General features: G+C 46.9%; 2 long non-coding RNA genes across 2 annotated transcripts in view; one reads left to right on the top strand and one right to left on the bottom strand.

Moving 5' to 3' along the window:
- The window catches only part of LOC309640109, a 394,077-nt gene that overhangs the window by 128,475 nt on the left and 249,028 nt on the right, over window positions 1-16,574 (bottom strand). The gene's annotated exons all lie outside the window — the stretch shown is intronic.
- LOC309640106 overlaps window positions 1-16,574 on the top strand; it is a 226,109-nt gene that overhangs the window by 201,241 nt on the left and 8,294 nt on the right. The window lies entirely within an intron of this gene.

Raw genomic sequence — 16,574 nt, 5'->3', positions numbered from 1 at the left:
GTCTCCTTACTTCCTATTTCCTCTCACACCCATACTTGTCCTTCACTGAGATTACAAGCCTGGTTGCCTGGAGAAATGTTATTTTAAACCCTGACCTATGGCACTCTCAGCACGGAAGGCAAAATGGAAACGCCAGTGAACCAGAGGAGCTAGCCAGCCCACGTGCTTGCCTCTTTGAGTTTTCCTGTTCCTTTTTACTTTAAGAAATCAGACTGATGTCATCCTCCTTGGTAAATGACGCATTTGAACTTTGACATCTCGTTATGCAGTGCAGTCCACACCTTGTAGCAAAGGTGGATGCATTTCAGAACACCTTGAGGGACACTGTTCTGAGCACCTGCCCCTCATGTCCCCAGCAGAGACCAAGCTAACAGGAAACAGGAGTCTCTTCTAACCAGACCCAACTCACCTCCCTGCAGACGCCAGCCTGGTTTTACGTGACTGTCTCTCAACTGGGAATTTTGAGCAGCCCTAGAGGGGGCCCCACAGGGCAAGTCAAACGTAGCTGTAAAGTCCCAGAGTGGCTGCACAGATGTCCCAGGAATCAGACTGTGTTCTGTTCCATTAGGTTTCATTGTGCTGAGTTACTGCCTCTCTCTCCAAGCTCCCGTCCCCAAGAGACAAACGAGAACTTTACTTATGTGTTTTTATTGAAGTATAGCTGATTTACAATATCTTGTTAATTACTGCTGTACAGCAAAGTGATTCAGTTATACATATATATACATTAGTTTCTCTTTTTTATATTCTTTTCCATTATGGCTTATCACAAGATATTGAATATAGTTCCCTGTGCTCTACAGTAGGACCTTGTTGTTCATCCATTCTATATATAAAAGCTTACATCTGCTAACCCCAAACTCCCACACCATCCCTCTCCCAACCCCCTCCCCCTTGGCAACCACCAGTGAGAACAGAAGTTTATAATCATCATCTATAAATAGGCTGCCTCATCAGCCAAAGGTAGCTATTTTTCAGAAGAAGAGGTGTTTCTGGGGAGATTGAAAAGATTGGCAGATCAGCCCTGAGGTCCACAGCAATACTTGTTTCTTCTCCTCCTCCTCCCCCTCCCCTCTCCCCCTCCCCCTCCTCATCTCCTCCTCCTCTCTCTTCTTATTCTTTTTTCCTAAATATCCCTCATCCTTCCTTCTTCTGTACTCTGGAAAGAACCCAGCACTTCTCCACCAGATTCTGAATAAATGAAGGCACAGTTACTTCCCCTGGGGGGATCAGTGTTTTAGGCTCAGACTTTAATTATGGGATTATCCTTCATTTCTGATTAGAGAAATTTCCTCCAGATAGGAGGAGAAGTCTGTTATTGGGCAGGAAACACTTCTCAGTGCACTCATGGATGCTGACAACTGAGTAATAGACGTTGCCCTAGGCTCAGCCTGGTACACAGGCCACTAAGCAATGGTTATTGAACAGATGATTGAATGGAAATACCTTATCATTATATAGCATCTTACTTTTTAGACACCTTTTGAGATTTCCAATCCAAGACAGTGGATTGAACCCATGGTTTGATCTCCTTTTTGCCACATAAAAATGATGGTGAAGGGAAGAAATGATGAAATCCCCCTCTGCAAGTTATTTGAGGGGACTTGCTGAGGAGTCACAGTAGATAAAGAAAACACCTAAAACACCTCTGGCAGATGGAAAGCAGATGAAGCCAAGGTCAGTGATGGAAGAGGCAGGATAATCTTCATATAGGACTAAGATTTCAGGAATGGGGCGACTGGAAATACACTACGGTATATAAATGTTATAAACTTTAACAAGTAGCGCAGATCATAATGATTAGTAATAGAGGGAAGAAATAAGAGGCTGGTCATCCCTTCACCTTCTAAAAATGGGACTCAGTTTATTAGCTACAATGAGCTCAAGACGTTGAAGACAATAACAGAACCAACACTTTCAATGATGGCTCTAAACATTAATTTCACCATAAGCTTTCCCCACCTCAGTCTTACCAGAATGTTTTCAACACCAATATCTCTGGGGTCAACTAACATTTACTTGAAGTCCAGCAATTTCATTTTGGATACTTTGTCTTCTGTGAGATACAAGCAATGCTGAATTTAGCACATTTTATCAAACACACGCAGAATATAATTTTTAAAACATATATTATGTCCTTCCCTCTATGCAGTCATATCTATCTCCTTGTAGCCCTATGTAGTTAAATTATGGAAATGATAACTTGCTGATACTACTAATGGTTTTAGGGTGCTTTAATCTGAGAGAATTTTTGGTCTCACCTTGCGATGTTATTTAGAATTTTTTATAATAAAGCATTATTTTAATATAAGTGCTAACACGCCAGTGAAAAATGCGTAAGTCCCCATCTATCCACAAGCTAGAAATGGGATAAAGCAAGCACAGTTAAAACTGTCATCTGAACAGTTTGTAAAATTGTTAGGGAACAAAGCTAGGGTCCGCTCGCCCACGCACAGTAAAGCCAATCTACCGTCACAGGGTTGTGCTGAAGGAAAGCACAGCGATTATTTCAGGGTGTCCAACATGAGGCCAAGCAAGGAGCACAGGCAGCTCATGCTCAAAAGACCCAAACGCCCGATGGCTTTCAGGGAAGGTTTTTGTTTTTAAATTGCTTCTTTTTTTCTTTCTTAAATTGAAGTATAGTTGATTTACAATGTTTCAGATGTTCAGCAAAGTGATTCAGTTATACATATACATATATACATGCTTTTTCAGATTCTTTTCCATTATAGATTATTACAAGATATTGAATACAGTGCCCTGTGCTGTACAGTAGGTCCTTGTTGTTTATCTAGGGAAAGGTTTTTAAAGACAGTGTGAGGAAGAGGGTTGCCGGGTACCTGATCAGCTCATAGACACTCTTCTGATTGGTCAGTGGTGAGGTCATCAGGAGTCAACATCATCAACCTTCTGGCTCCACCCGGTCTGGGGTCTCCATGCTTGTGGGCAGCATGCAGTTAACTTCTTCCACCTGGTACGGGTTTCAGTACCTGCAAAACAACTCGAGGATACGACTCAGAATAGTATCTATAGCCCTTGAGGAGGAACTAAAGGTCCTTGACTTTGTTTTATGGCTAAACCATTATTATTTTGTCTTGCTTCACTGTTTTCCTTCATTTCTGCACTTTCTCATTTCTCAGATTAAATTTGTTCTTTGGAACTAGGGGAAGCCTAAAGGAGGCTAAAGGTTTTCTACAAGCAATAGGCAGACAGGAGGCACAGGGGGCTGTCCCGGGAAGGCCCCGTAGGGTACTGCTCAGTTTCAAAATTAAGACCATGAAAGAAGTTTACCAGGCTCTGGAGTGCCCTGTGATTGAAAGTGTTTTGCAGTCTTTCTCTGCATCTTTCCTGGGCAGGGCTGATGCACAAACCAGCAGCCGTGGTCACAGCTGTGCCACAGGCTGTGGGCTGGGGCCCTTTCTGATTGGTCCAAGCTCTGGTATCTTTGCTGATAAATATCTTGACAGGTCCCCCTCTTTTATGAGCACACAGAATTAATAATGAAAGTAATTTCATTATTAATTAGCCGTGTTCTCCCTGCATATTGGGCGTTTTGCCAAGAGCTATGCCTGAATTACCACGTTTAATCCCCCAAATACACCAGTGGGGATATTCTAGTAGGAATTATTTTACCCTGTTTAGAAACCAAGACTCCAGAGCTTGTGTAGATTCCCTAAGGTCATGGAGCTAGTAAATTGAGAGCTGGGATTGAATCTAGGCAGCTGAGTACAGTAAGTCCCCTACACACAAACAAGTTCCATTCTGAGAGGACATTCATAAGTCCAATTAGTTCATAAGTCCAACAAAGTTAGCCTAGGTACCCAACTAACACAACCGCTACATAGTACTATGCTGTAATAGGTTTATAATACTTTTCACACAAATAATACATAAAAAACAAACACAAGAAATAAAGAAAACATTTTTAATCTTACAGTACAGGACCTTGAAAAGTACAGTAGTACAAGCTACATTACCACTGCTTTTATACTTGCTTCTGGACATCCTGGGCTTGAAATAAAGGTACTGTACTACTGTACTCTATACAGCACTGCATCATAAAGTACACAAAAGCACAACCACTTGTAGAGGATGCACGTATGTGACAATGTACGCCAGACACGTGAACTAGCTTAAGTGATTGGACCTGCACACGCATGTACGCATTGTTGAAAGTTCACAACTTGAAGGTTCGGATGTAGGGACTTACTGTACAGAGTATCAGAGGTCAGCAAACTTTTCTCCGCAATGAGCCAGTTAGAAAATAATTTAGACTTGGGCCCCCCCCATCTCTCTCCCAACTACTCTGTGTTGTAGTGTAAAAGTAGCATAGAGAATAAATTGTCGTGGCTGTATGTCAATAAAACATTTACAAACACAAATGTTGAAAGGATGTGCCACCCAGTCTCGAATTTTTGAACATATAAATATTTTTTATTGGAATATAGTCAATTTACAGTGTTGTGTTAGTTTCTGCAGTCCAGCAAAGTGATTCAGTTATACATATACATACCTTGTTTTTTATATTCTTTTCCATGATTTTTTTTAAATTTTTCAGAGTTTTATATATTTATATATTTATATATTTATTTATTTATGGCTGTTGTTGGGTCTTCGTTTCTGTGCGAGGGCTTTCTCTAGTTGTGGCAAGCGGGGTCCACTCTTCATCGCGGTGCGCGGGCCTCTCACTATCACGGCCTCTCTTGTTGCGGAACACAGGCTCCAGACGCGCAGGCTCAGTAATTGTGGCTCACGGGCCCAGCTGCTCCGCGGCATGTGGGATCTTCCCAGACCGGGGCTCGAACCCGTGTCCCCTGCATTGGCAGGCAGATTCTCAACCACTGCGCCACCAGGGAAGCCCCCTTCCATGATGTTTTATCTCAGGATATTGAATAGAGTTCCCCATCAGTATTAATATATAGTATCAATAAAAGCTCTAAAAATGTGTCATGTCACATTCTTGCCATAGAAACACCCAGAATCTATCACTGACTAAGACAGACCAACAATGACCAATTTCTTTCCTCAACGTTTGAAACTGGCTTTGTTTTCCCTCTTGCACCTTGAAAAAATATGTGTTTCAAAGGTTTGTCTGAATACAGGCAGATCAATATGACCCACACCTTCATGGTTTTTGTCTGTCTTCTCCACTTTGCTGAATCCAGTTCATTCTCTGGGAAAAAATCCTTTTATGCTTATATATTTTGATGTGCGCTAGGAAATGACAAAACATCTAAACCTTATTATGTGCACATTGACATAATAAGTTTACTGAATACAATCATTAGGGCTCACATACTGAGGCAATACTTAGCTGTAGAGAGCTGGATACCATTGGAAGATTTGATGTGTGACCACCCACTCTTGAGCAGGCGCATAAAAGAACACTTAGAAAGTACACGATGTTTAATCTCGTCGGACAAAGGTGGTTATTTCTGGTCATGTGCTCGGTGTACCCAGCGGACATCCACCCTCCTTGACATTTTAAAATTGCTCCTTTCAGCTGTGAAATCATTTTTATATAACTGAGATAACCGCTGTTTGCAGAGCACCTCACTCCTTCTGGTTTATAGGAGAACATAAAAGCACCGACTGCTTCAAGTTTATTCTGGAAACCCTCCCCCAAACAGCTGATAGACCGCTAGATGCTAGACGGCCTCAAAAAAATCACTGACTAGCTCGCTTTGCAGCAAAGAGAGATGCAGGCAGTATCTCAGTGGTCTTATGGAGTGAGAGTTAAAGTAAAGTAAGTTCCAAATATATAAAAACCTATTTCTTGTTTGACACACAGAATTCAGCCACACCACTAAAGGTAAGACTTTCTTACGGTTGTTGATGATCATTGGCTGCCTTTGGAGTCATGGTTCTGAACGTTCTTTGAGGGACAGGGAAGTGGGTCGATCCCAGAAGCAGAGGCAGAAACAGCATGGCAGACACACGGTGCCAGAAGCATCATTGCTCACTTCCTGCGGGCGAGGTCAGGATTGCTTATCAATCCTAGAGTTCTTTCCGTTGAACCCAGAGTAGACCTCAGAATCCTTCCAGCCCAAGTGTCAAAGTGACGCCCTTCAGCCAATTTTCTGCCCCCATCAGATTGGGCTTAACAAGACTGCACTGTAGCAGCCAAAACACTGAAAACAGAAACAACCTAAATGATTATCAATAGGAGAAATCTGAATACATGTTGGTACAACTATACTCTAAAATAGTATGCAGCAGGTGAAAAACAAAAAGAGACAGATCTATTGAACTAGTAAGAAATTCACCAGAAACATATCATTGTACCAAGACAAAAAAAGACAAAAAAATGTTTTAAATTAAAAAGAGGAAATTAAAGCAAAAAAAATCATATCATTGTATGCAAAGAGTAACTCACATAGAGTGACTTATTTTTAAAATGTGCATTATTTTTAAATGTATATTTTAAATAATATACATAATATATTATTTCCAGCCTCTACACAACTCACTCCTCAGGGAGGGCTTTGCTGCCCCTTATTTACAGCAGTAAATCCTACCCCCTCCCTCTCAAGCCTCTCTCTCTCTGTGCTATTTGTTTCAGAGCGCTTCCCACTATGAGAACCACATTTTCTATCCATTCATCTGTTGATGGTTCACGCCCTAAAAGAAGACCCTCTCGGGCTTCCCTGGTGGCGCAGTGGTTGAGAATCTGCCTGCCAATGCAGGGGACACGGGTTCGAGCCCTGGTCTGGGAGGATCCCACATGCCGCGGAGCAACTGGGCCCGTGAGCCACAACTACTGAGCCTGCGCGTCTGGAGCCTGTGCTCCGCAACGAGAGGCCGCGATAGTGAGAGGCCCGCGCACCGCGATGAGGAGTGGCCCCCATTTGCCGCAACTAGAGAAAGCCCTCGCACGAAAATGAAGACCCAACATAACTAAAAATAAATAAATAAATAAATTTATAAAAAAAAAAAAAAAAAGAAGACCCTCTCCATGAGAGTAGGGACTTTGTTTTGTTCATCTTTAACTTCTTCGCACCTAGAATGCTTCCTGGTACATAGTAAGTGCTCAGTAAACATCGGTTGAGGGACTTCCCTAGTGGCACAGTGGTTAAGACTCTGCGCTCCCAATGCAGGGGGCCCGGGTTCGATCCCTGGTCAGGGAACTAGATCCCACATTCATGCTGCAACTAAGGAGCCTGCCTGATGCAACTAAGACCCCGCACAACCAAGTAAATAAGTAAATATTTTTTTAAAAATCCGTTGAAGGAATGTATACGCGAAAATGCACCCAGAGAAGGGAAGTCACAGGACAAGATCCCTCAGCTTGTCAATGGTCAAGGCACAATTAGAATTGGGTTGTGTTGAGAGCCCGAGGTCCTCCCTTAGGTCCTGGTCCCACGGCCCTGGCTGTAAGCTCTCATACTTCCCATTTCCTCTGGGGGCTCATAACTGCCAGTCGAGAGGCACAATGCTCTCCTTTAAAATTCCCCCTCAGCAATATTGGGGGCCTTCAGGGCCCACAGTGAGTGGAGGCTACAGGTGAAGCATGGGAAATTCTTCCATCTACTTAGGATTCATTCGTGGGAGTTTAGCTTAAGGAGATGACACGTGTCTCAGTCCTAACCACGTTCTTCCAGAGAATTTACAGAAGAGCTCCAAGGGGCAAAAACGCAGGACAGCATCATTCTGCCCTAAAATCCACAACCGTCCATCTCTGCCCTTTACCAAGTTCGTTTCCTGCCGTGCCATGAAGTCAACAAAATCAAAACACAGATCCTGCTAATGGGGACATCTTCCCTCAGTCCCCAAGAACTAGGTGTCCCTGGAAGCTTGAATTAAAGCATGAGGTCCTCTCATTCGTTCATTCATTCATTCAACGAATATTTACAGCATGCCTACCTGTGCCAGGTATTGTTGTAGGTGCTGAGACAATGGGGACAGCGCCCTTCTGTGGGTACAAAAACAGCCAAGTCCCTTCCCTAATTGATTTTACGTCTGGGATGAGGACACACCAGGAACAAATCTCTTAAAAGAGTCATAACCATGCAGAAAATGAAACAGTGTAATAAACTGAATAGAGCGATGAGTGAGGAGGGGCAGACGGAGCGATTTTAGCTGAGCAGGTTGGGGACGGCATCTCTAAGGAGAGGGCATTTCTGCTGGGAGCTTACTAAAGACAAGGAGTCAAGTCTGGGGAAATTTCGGGAAGCAAAGTCTCTGGAAGAGAAAAGAACCAAGTGCAACAGCCTGAGAATCGCCTTTGCAGAAGCAAGTCTTTTTTTTTTTTTTAATTAATTGATTAATTTATTTTTGGCCGCGTTGTATGGCTTGTGGGATCTTAGTTCCCCTGACCAGCGACTGAACCCGCGCCCTCGGCAGTGAAAGCACAGAGTCCTAACCCCTGGACAAGGGAATTCCCTGCAGAGGCAAGTCTTGAAACGTTACTTGATTGGTTTTGATTAGAACGCAAAATGGATCTCGATTCTGGCATCTGACACCTGAGTGATGGCGTATTAGTTTCCTAGAGCTGTCATAACAAGGTGCCACCAACTTGGTGGCTTAAAACAAACAAAATGTACTTTCTCACCACCTGGAGGCCAGGAGCTTCAAATCGAGGGGTCGGCAAGACCGTGCTTTCCAAGAAAGAATCCTTCCTGCCTCTTCCAGCTTCTGGTGGCCCCAGGCAGCCTCAGCTGTGGCAGTATCCCTCCAATCTCTGCCCTGGTGGTCACACGCCTTCTCCTCCCTGTCTCTAACTGTTCTCGCCTCTTCCTATAAAGACGTCAGTTATCTGATTTAGGTACCTCCTTAAATCCAGAACAATTTCATCTCCAGATCGTGAACGAATGATATCAGCAAAGATCCTATGTCCAAATAAAGTCACGTCGGAACTTCCAGATGGATGTGAATCTAGGGGGGACACTATTAACTCTGTCTGAGTAGTAAATATTCTTGCTGATTCCGTTATGATCATTTAGGTTTGTGACCTCATTCTTTGGTCTCAGCCAGGCAGGGCAAGGCAGGCTAGAATACCTTTGGACACTTTTTAAAAGTCACAAAAGGCATTGAGCATGGGGCATTCCCATGGGTTTATTATCTGTGTGACCCATCAGCCCCTTAGGTTTCAGGTTCTGGAACCTCATGCATCACTTTCTTCTCAGATGTGGCCTCTGAGCCTTGTTGTATATGGAGCTTCAACCATGCTTGGGAGACGAAATCTGGTCACATCCAGGCCAATGAAACAGAAACACAAGATGAACTCTGGGACCCTCTCCATACTCAGCTGGTCAGCTCTCCACAAGGCTCTTTAACTGCATTTGCATTTCAGACGTTTCCAGTCCCTGAGAGGCTAGGAGATTCTCATAGCAGAGCTGATCGCCAAGGGGCTGGTTTCTTGACTTACAAAACTGCTGTGTCCACCCTGTGTCCCGAATACCTTTCAATGAAACCATCTTCAGTAATTGTAGACCTTCGTCTTGATGTACACGAAGATGAAGGTCATAAACAATAGGTTCTCTACAGGAGCCAGTTCTGTAATATCTACAAATGAAAAAGGATTTAAACTGAAGAGCTGTATGGTTTCCAAAGAGTACTCATGGCGTAAGTGGTAAATGCAATGCTACTGGAATGTATTTTTCTCGTTTAGACAACTTGCGTCACCTACTTGGGAAATAGGAAATATAAAAGATTTCATGTTTCTTTTAATAATAAAAGAAGGCAAAAGAATTATTGTTGTGACACATGCTTTTCAAAGCAAGGATGCATGTCCACGAATGTTATTTGACGAAAAATGCGTAACAGTTGGTTCAATCATCAGACAATTCACCTGCCTCCTATCCCATGGGGTCCAGGCCAGGCCACTGCTGCTGTCAATTCCTAAGCCCACCATCTTGATCCTCTGGAAAGGGTCAGCTGTTCTGTGTCAGGAGATCAGGTGCTGTAGACATTCTGCCCCTATTCAAAAGGATTGTTATAACTGGTCTCCCCTTAATAAATGGAGAGAAAACAGAACTCATAACCCAAGACGCTAAATGACCTCAATTCCACCCTAAATATATGTGCCTTTGCTCGTACAGAACACAAGGAATCCAGTCCCCAAATAGCCAGAGGGTGCAGGTCATACATACCAGGGCTCTGTAAAGCCAACAGGAGCATCAGCTCTTCCCAGGACTTTGGGTACCACGTCAGCTGTACAATTCAGCATCCGTAGAGTCAGGTGTCAAAGCAAATACTTTCTCAGCACAGATGGACTCAATGATTTCAGAACTAAACTCTACAGTTAAGAGCCCCATGGGTCTTGAACAAATGTCTTCCAAGAACTCTCCCATCCCCAGCGTAATCATACTCTGAACCCTCGGTGGTAACTTCTGAATTCCTCTACCACAGAATTAGCCTGGTAAATTTTTAAAACTATAGTAACAAGACATTGCATAATTACCACCTAATTGCAGCCATTTCTTTGCCAGGAAGTCATATATTGTTTTCCTAAGACATTCTGATAAGCCTATTCACACAAGATTAAATACTTCTAGCGCCAAATGGCTATTATGCTTGACAGGCTGATTAGTAAGTGTAGGGAGCTGCAAAGTACAATCTGAGTAAATTGGATGCTTTAAATTTCACTAGAAGGATGCTTTTCATTACACTGGCATATCTAGAGTCTATATATATATATTTTTCTCAGCAAAATAGATTGTGGCACCATATGCGGTGCAATTTCTGACTAACAATGCTTAATGGAGGCATGTCAAGCCGGCAACTTGTAATATTCTCATTTATGTTAAATCATCCCTTACTGGTTTTCTAATTGTTCTCCCAGCTTTATGGCCGGGACACTCTCCTATACCACAACAGAACTTCTGTGTCCACATGAGCTGAAAATACATGGGTTCTTAAGAATTCAAAACCATGAGGTTAGGGGAACAAGAGAAGGGGTTTCTGATGGGGCCTGACTTCTGGCTTTTCCATTTTAATACCGACAAAGACTCCCTCCTTGATCCAACTTCAGCCAGACTACTTTGAAAAGGAGTCTTCTTCTCTACAAGTTCTGAACGTTGGCCTTCCACGTCCTGAGGCTGCTAAATCAGTTCGTCAAGGATCTTCACACCCCTGATTTCTGTCTTAGTCTGTTAGGGTTGCCATAATGAAAATACAGTAGACTGGGGGACTTAAACAACAGAAATATGCCTCTCACAGTTCTGGGGCTGGAAAGTCCAAGATCCAAGATCAAGGCTCTGGCAGATTTGGCACCTAGTGAGGGTCTGCTTTCTGGGTCACAGATGGCCATCTCCTCACTGTGTACTCACATGGAGGAAAGAGGTGAGGGGGCTTTTGAGGGTCTCTTTTTATAAGGGCACTAATCCCATTCACAAGGACTCCACCCCCATGACCTAATGACCTCCCACCAACACCACCTCCTACACCATCACATTGGGGGTTAGGATGTCAACATACGACTTTTTTTAGGTGGTGGGAGAGACAAACATTCAGTCATTTTCTGATCACGTTCCTCTTCCCCCGTCTTTGATATCTAGGCCTTTGGCTTATCTTTAGCAAGAATCTTGTTAAGACAGTTTAGCAAGAAGCCCCCTTCCCTTGACTTCCGATTTCCCACCCACTGATCCCCCTCAGCCTGCCCTTCGGCTATAAATCCCCACTTGCCCTTGGTGTGTTCAGTATTGATTTCAGTCTTTCTTCCCTATTGCCATAAGCTTTTTTTTTTTTTAATTTTTAAATATTTATTTATTTGTTTACTTATTTGTATTGAAGTATAGTTGATTTACAATGTTGTGTTAGTTTCAGGTGTACAGCAAAGTGATTCAGTCATATAGAGAGAGAGATATAGATTTTTTTCAGATTCTTTTCCATTATAGGTTATTACAAGATACTGAATATAATTGCCTGTACTATACAGTAGGTCCTTGTTGGTTATCTTTTTTATATATAGTAGTGTGTATCTTTCTGTCCGGGCTGGGGTAGAACCCTGGGCGCTGAAAGCAGACCTTGCGCCCCGCTGCGAATGAGTTTAACCTACAGGTCCCACCAAGATCAGAGCCAGGAACCTGCAGACCTTTCGCCCGGTGGCGAGGGAAGTGTTTTTCTCACCTCATGCCCGCGCCCAGGCGTCCCGGGACCCCTGAAGACCCACTGTGAGCGCAGCCTCAATCCGGATGGAGGGGAGCCTCTCTCCTCTCCAGCCCCACACTCACCCGAACCTGAGCCGGGGCGCGGAGGGCACACGTGGTCGGCTGCTCCTGGGCGTGGAAGCCGCCTCCTCCCCTACTGATCTGGGTCTGCTCGGCTCCACCCCGGTGCCACGTGTGCATCATAAAAACAGCAAAGGTAATAAGCTCGCCTCTGACCTGGAGATGCACCCACTGCTCCCAGACGCCGGCGCCACTGAGCCCCACCGCCCCGACGATCCCTCTCCCAACCGCCTTGGACCCGGGGAGTTGCCCGCGGGGAAGATCCCACCCCTCGGCCAAGAGGGGGCTCCCCGCGAGCTGCGCTGGGAGCGCGAGTCATCTCCGAGGGCCTAGGCCGGCTCTCGGGACCAGAAGGCTGGGGAAAGACGGGTGCAGAGACCGGCTCACCCCTTGGCTTCCCAGTCCCAGTTTGACATAATTGAGGTGAGAGACGGATGGGGCCCCGGGGTTTGGGGAAAGAGTGCAAAAAACTCGGCTCCGCATTCCGAGTCCCACAGCCCCTCAGAGTATTGGGGTGCGAGGCAAACCGTGTGCAGCGCCCCTTCCTTCGCTGCCTTGTACACCCTTGGATCGGGAACCGGTCTGCAGGTGGTCTCAGGTAGGGGAGACCGGGTACGCAGAGCCCAGTGGAGCCCGCTATTCCAGGGACGGGGCCCCCCGCCGAGGGGCTCCAAATGGGACCAACGCCCTTGCCAGAGCCCGGAGACTGAACTCAAGTTCAGGTTCTCTCCGGTGCCCCTGGAAGCCTGGAGGAAATTGCCCAGCGCCGGGTGGGGGGGGGGGGGGGGAGGGGAGAGACAGCCGCGCTCCTGCCTTGCCTTTCCCGGCGCGCCAGCATCCAGCTCAGCGGCCGGCACAGCCCCGGGGCGCACCCTCGGGGCGCATCCCGAGGTCCCGCCGTTCGCATCCCGCCGCTGCCCCGCAGTGGAGGACCCCGCGGCTGAGCCCCAAGCCCGGCAGCGTCTCGGAAGCCTGCGCCCCGGTCCCGCGGTGCCCTCGCCGCTGCCCGCGCTGCGCCACCAGCAACTTTTCTACTGCCGCCGCCCCCCGGTCCCACCCTCGTTTCTGTCCCCGCCCGGGGCCTCCAGGACTATCCCCGGCCCAGGGGCGGGGCCCAGCGCCCGCACCATCCCGCGCGGAGGCCGGGCTGGAGGTGAGCGGGGCGCAGGGGGAGGAGCGCGCGGGCGGGGATGCAGGGTGCCCGGTGCGCTGGGGAAGTGGCGCCGCCGCAGGCAGATGGACGTGCCGGGGCGGCTCCCACCGGTGACCCGCACAGCTCGTCCGCGCAAACCGGCTCCACCCGCGAGGAGACGGCGAGTTCGCAGACTCGGTCCTTCGCCCCTGCGGCGCCGGAATTCTGCGCCGGGTACCTGCTACTCTGACGCGGATCCTTTCCCCACCCGCCGGCCGTCCCTTGGGGCAGGCGGTGGGCGCCTCCCACTTGTAAACTGCTCTGTTGTCTTGGGAGCTCGCGATTTCAGGAATTAAAAATCCCATTCATCTGATGCGTAACCATCTTCGGCCCACTGAGAGAATACACAACAGTGAACAAGGGATCTATGCTCATATAGATGGACATTTCCCTGTAGTTTAGGTGCGCGTGTGTAAAGACTCAAAACATACGTGTAGAGATACACCGTTAACTGCTGGTGGAAGAAAGGTTAACCGTTCACTGGTGACCCTTATTTACTCATGGAGTTTTAACGCAATGTGCTTCAGTTAACTATTCAGGAGGGAAGAGCCCCCTCTCCTGAAGAACTGTTCCCGCAATAGCGTTTTCAGCCCAACTTCCCACCGCCCTTCATCCCCTCCTCTTTCCCCCAGATTTTCACCAGCGCCCCGAGCTTCTCCCCTCGCGGTTGCCTCAGGTGCCCCCCGATCAGGTTCTGCCTGTTCCTGTCGGTGTGGGGGGGAGTGGGAGCCAGAGCGACCCCTTTCCTGACAATACACCAGCGCACAGACAGCACTCAGACCCCTGCTGCCGCCCCTTCCCCGCGCCCCTGTCCCAGCGCCCGGGACAGCCACCTCCGTCTCCTCTTCTAGCACAGGGCTCAGGCCGCCCTCCTCTCTCCCGGGAGGCTCAGTCCAGCCTCAGAAAGGAAGCCAAGCTGACTGTGCCCTGTGTCACCATCTTTCTGCAGCCGAGGGCATCCTGAGCCTAGAAAGCTTTTCAAAAGAAAAGAAAACTTAAAATCCCGTGAGTGAATGAGAATTAGAGATAGAATGAGCTACTGAAAATCCATTTGTGTCCCCAGACGCAGGCACGCGGAGGTGCCAGGCCTCGGAGGAGCTGGGGGTGGGCTGGGGAAGGCACTCAGCGTGGAGCAGGTCCCCCAGGAGATCACTTTCGGAAATCTGGACCCAGGCTGGGGTGAAGGCAGCTCACTGGGTTTCCACGTTGATTCCACTTGTCTGCGGTGGGGAGAAGGCAGCCTGGAAAACAGGACACAGGCCAGAGGGGGTCAGAGTTAAATGCCAGCTCTAATAGGTCTGGGGAGCAGAGACTTGTGGCTTTTATTGTTTGCTTGTCTTTGTTTAAAGAAAAAAAGAAAGAAAACTCTTGCTGATAATTTCCCAAGATTCCTTCCATTTGGCTAGCCTAGATGTGACCTCAGAAGCAGATGCAGTTATAAAGCACATGTGGGCTGTCTGGTGCTCGTAAAACAGCCGGGCTACCTTCTTCTGTATCAGCTTCTGCTACTCCTTTCTCTCTCTCTCTCTCTCTCTCTCTCTCTCTCTCTCCCTCTCTCTCCCTCTCTCTCTCCCTCCATCCCAAACACACACACACGTTTCTCACCTTCCGAATTCATCCAGGAGTGCGTTATACCTGGCTGATGAATCAGGCTGTTCACCTTTCCCTCCTCCTATAAGATCATGTGAACAACAAAACCGTAAAAATAGCCCTAAAAATGTACCCAGCTTTCCCCCCTGCCTTTCCCTCTTCTTTGCAGGCTTACAATCTGCAGTTCCTGCTTCCGCATCATCTCTAACATTCCAGCGCTGAATATTACTCTCTCCAAGTTGTAGAATTAATGCAGGTCCCAGTCCAAAATACCACGGGGAAAATAACAAAACCCCTTTCTGACTGTCTGATGCCCACGTTTATCTTCCTCCTTCCATATCCTCACACCCTCTGTTTCTCTCTCTCTCTCTTTCTGGATAAAGATTTAGTCCATCCTATGCCCCATCCAGTTGTAACTACTATTTACTGAGCACTTGTTATGGGCCTTCCTTGCTTCATTATGTTGTTCATTGATTTGTTTACTTGCTTATTATCTGTCCCCAGGGCCACCCGTCCAGCCCTCAATGAAAGCTCCGTGGAGCATGGCTTGATTCAACCCTGCTTTCCCAGCTCCTGGAGCCGTGCCGGGCATAGTGTGTAACTCATGACCATTTGTTGGGGGAATTAATCTTGTAAAGCTCTGCATATTATCCATTTTACCACTGAAGAAAACTGGGATTCAGAAATATTAAATTAAAATGGCCTAGCTTGCAATGACAGTAGTATTTTGGAGCACATAAGTTAGATGCTGTTCTGAGAATAATGAGTGAGTTGACTCATTGAATCTTTTTTTTTTTTTTTAAAGAAGGATATTTATTTTACTTTTTTTTAAAAAAGGAATTCCTTTTTTATTATTTTTTATTTCTTTCTTTCTTTCTTTATTTATTTTTGGCTGTGTTGGGTCTTCGTTTCTGTGCAAGGGCTTTCTCTAATTGCGGCAAGCAGGGGCCACTCTTCATCGCGGTGCGCGGGTCTCTCACTGTCACGGCCTCTCTTGCTGCGGAGCACAGGCTCCAGACGCGCAGGCTCAGTAGTTGTGGCTCACGGGCTTAGCTGCTCCGCGGCATGTGGGATCTTCCCAGACCAGGGCTTGAACCCGTGTCCCCCGCATTGGCAGGCAGATTCCCAACCACTGCGCCACCAGGGAAGCCCCCGACTCATTGAATCTTTATGAAAACCCTACAAGTATATGCTCTCCTTAGAGTAATTTTACAGGCAAGGAAACAAACGCTTCAAGATGTTCAGTCATTTGTCCAGGGTCACACAGAGGGCGGGGGGTGGAGCTGAATCCATCCCAGGCAGTAGGCTTCTGAGTTCACATTCTCCAGGCAGCTTGGTGCCTGGGTGTTTCCAGAAGTTGTGTCCCACCCTTACTGCATGACACACCGATGGCTTTGTTACCGACCAGGGTCCCTGGACTCTTTAATAACTAGAAATTGATAAGAGGCCGGAAGAGAAATTCAGGCAAGGCTTTATTGGGCTCCTGCTGCAGCAGGAGGGAGTGAAAACAAGTAGCAGGCCCCCTTGCAGCGCTCCCTGAGAAGGGCGAGCTGGTCCCTTAAAATGCAGTGCGGGTGAGGGTGGGTCCAGGAGTCGGGCTGGGGGGCCGCTTAGGTGGTCTG

Source organism: Balaenoptera physalus (genome assembly GCF_965194825.1).
Source record: "Balaenoptera physalus genome assembly, chromosome: 12".
Lineage (NCBI taxonomy): Eukaryota > Metazoa > Chordata > Mammalia > Artiodactyla > Balaenopteridae > Balaenoptera > Balaenoptera physalus.
Note: the sequence above shows the minus strand (reverse complement) of the source record. Positions and strands in the feature narration are given on the sequence as shown.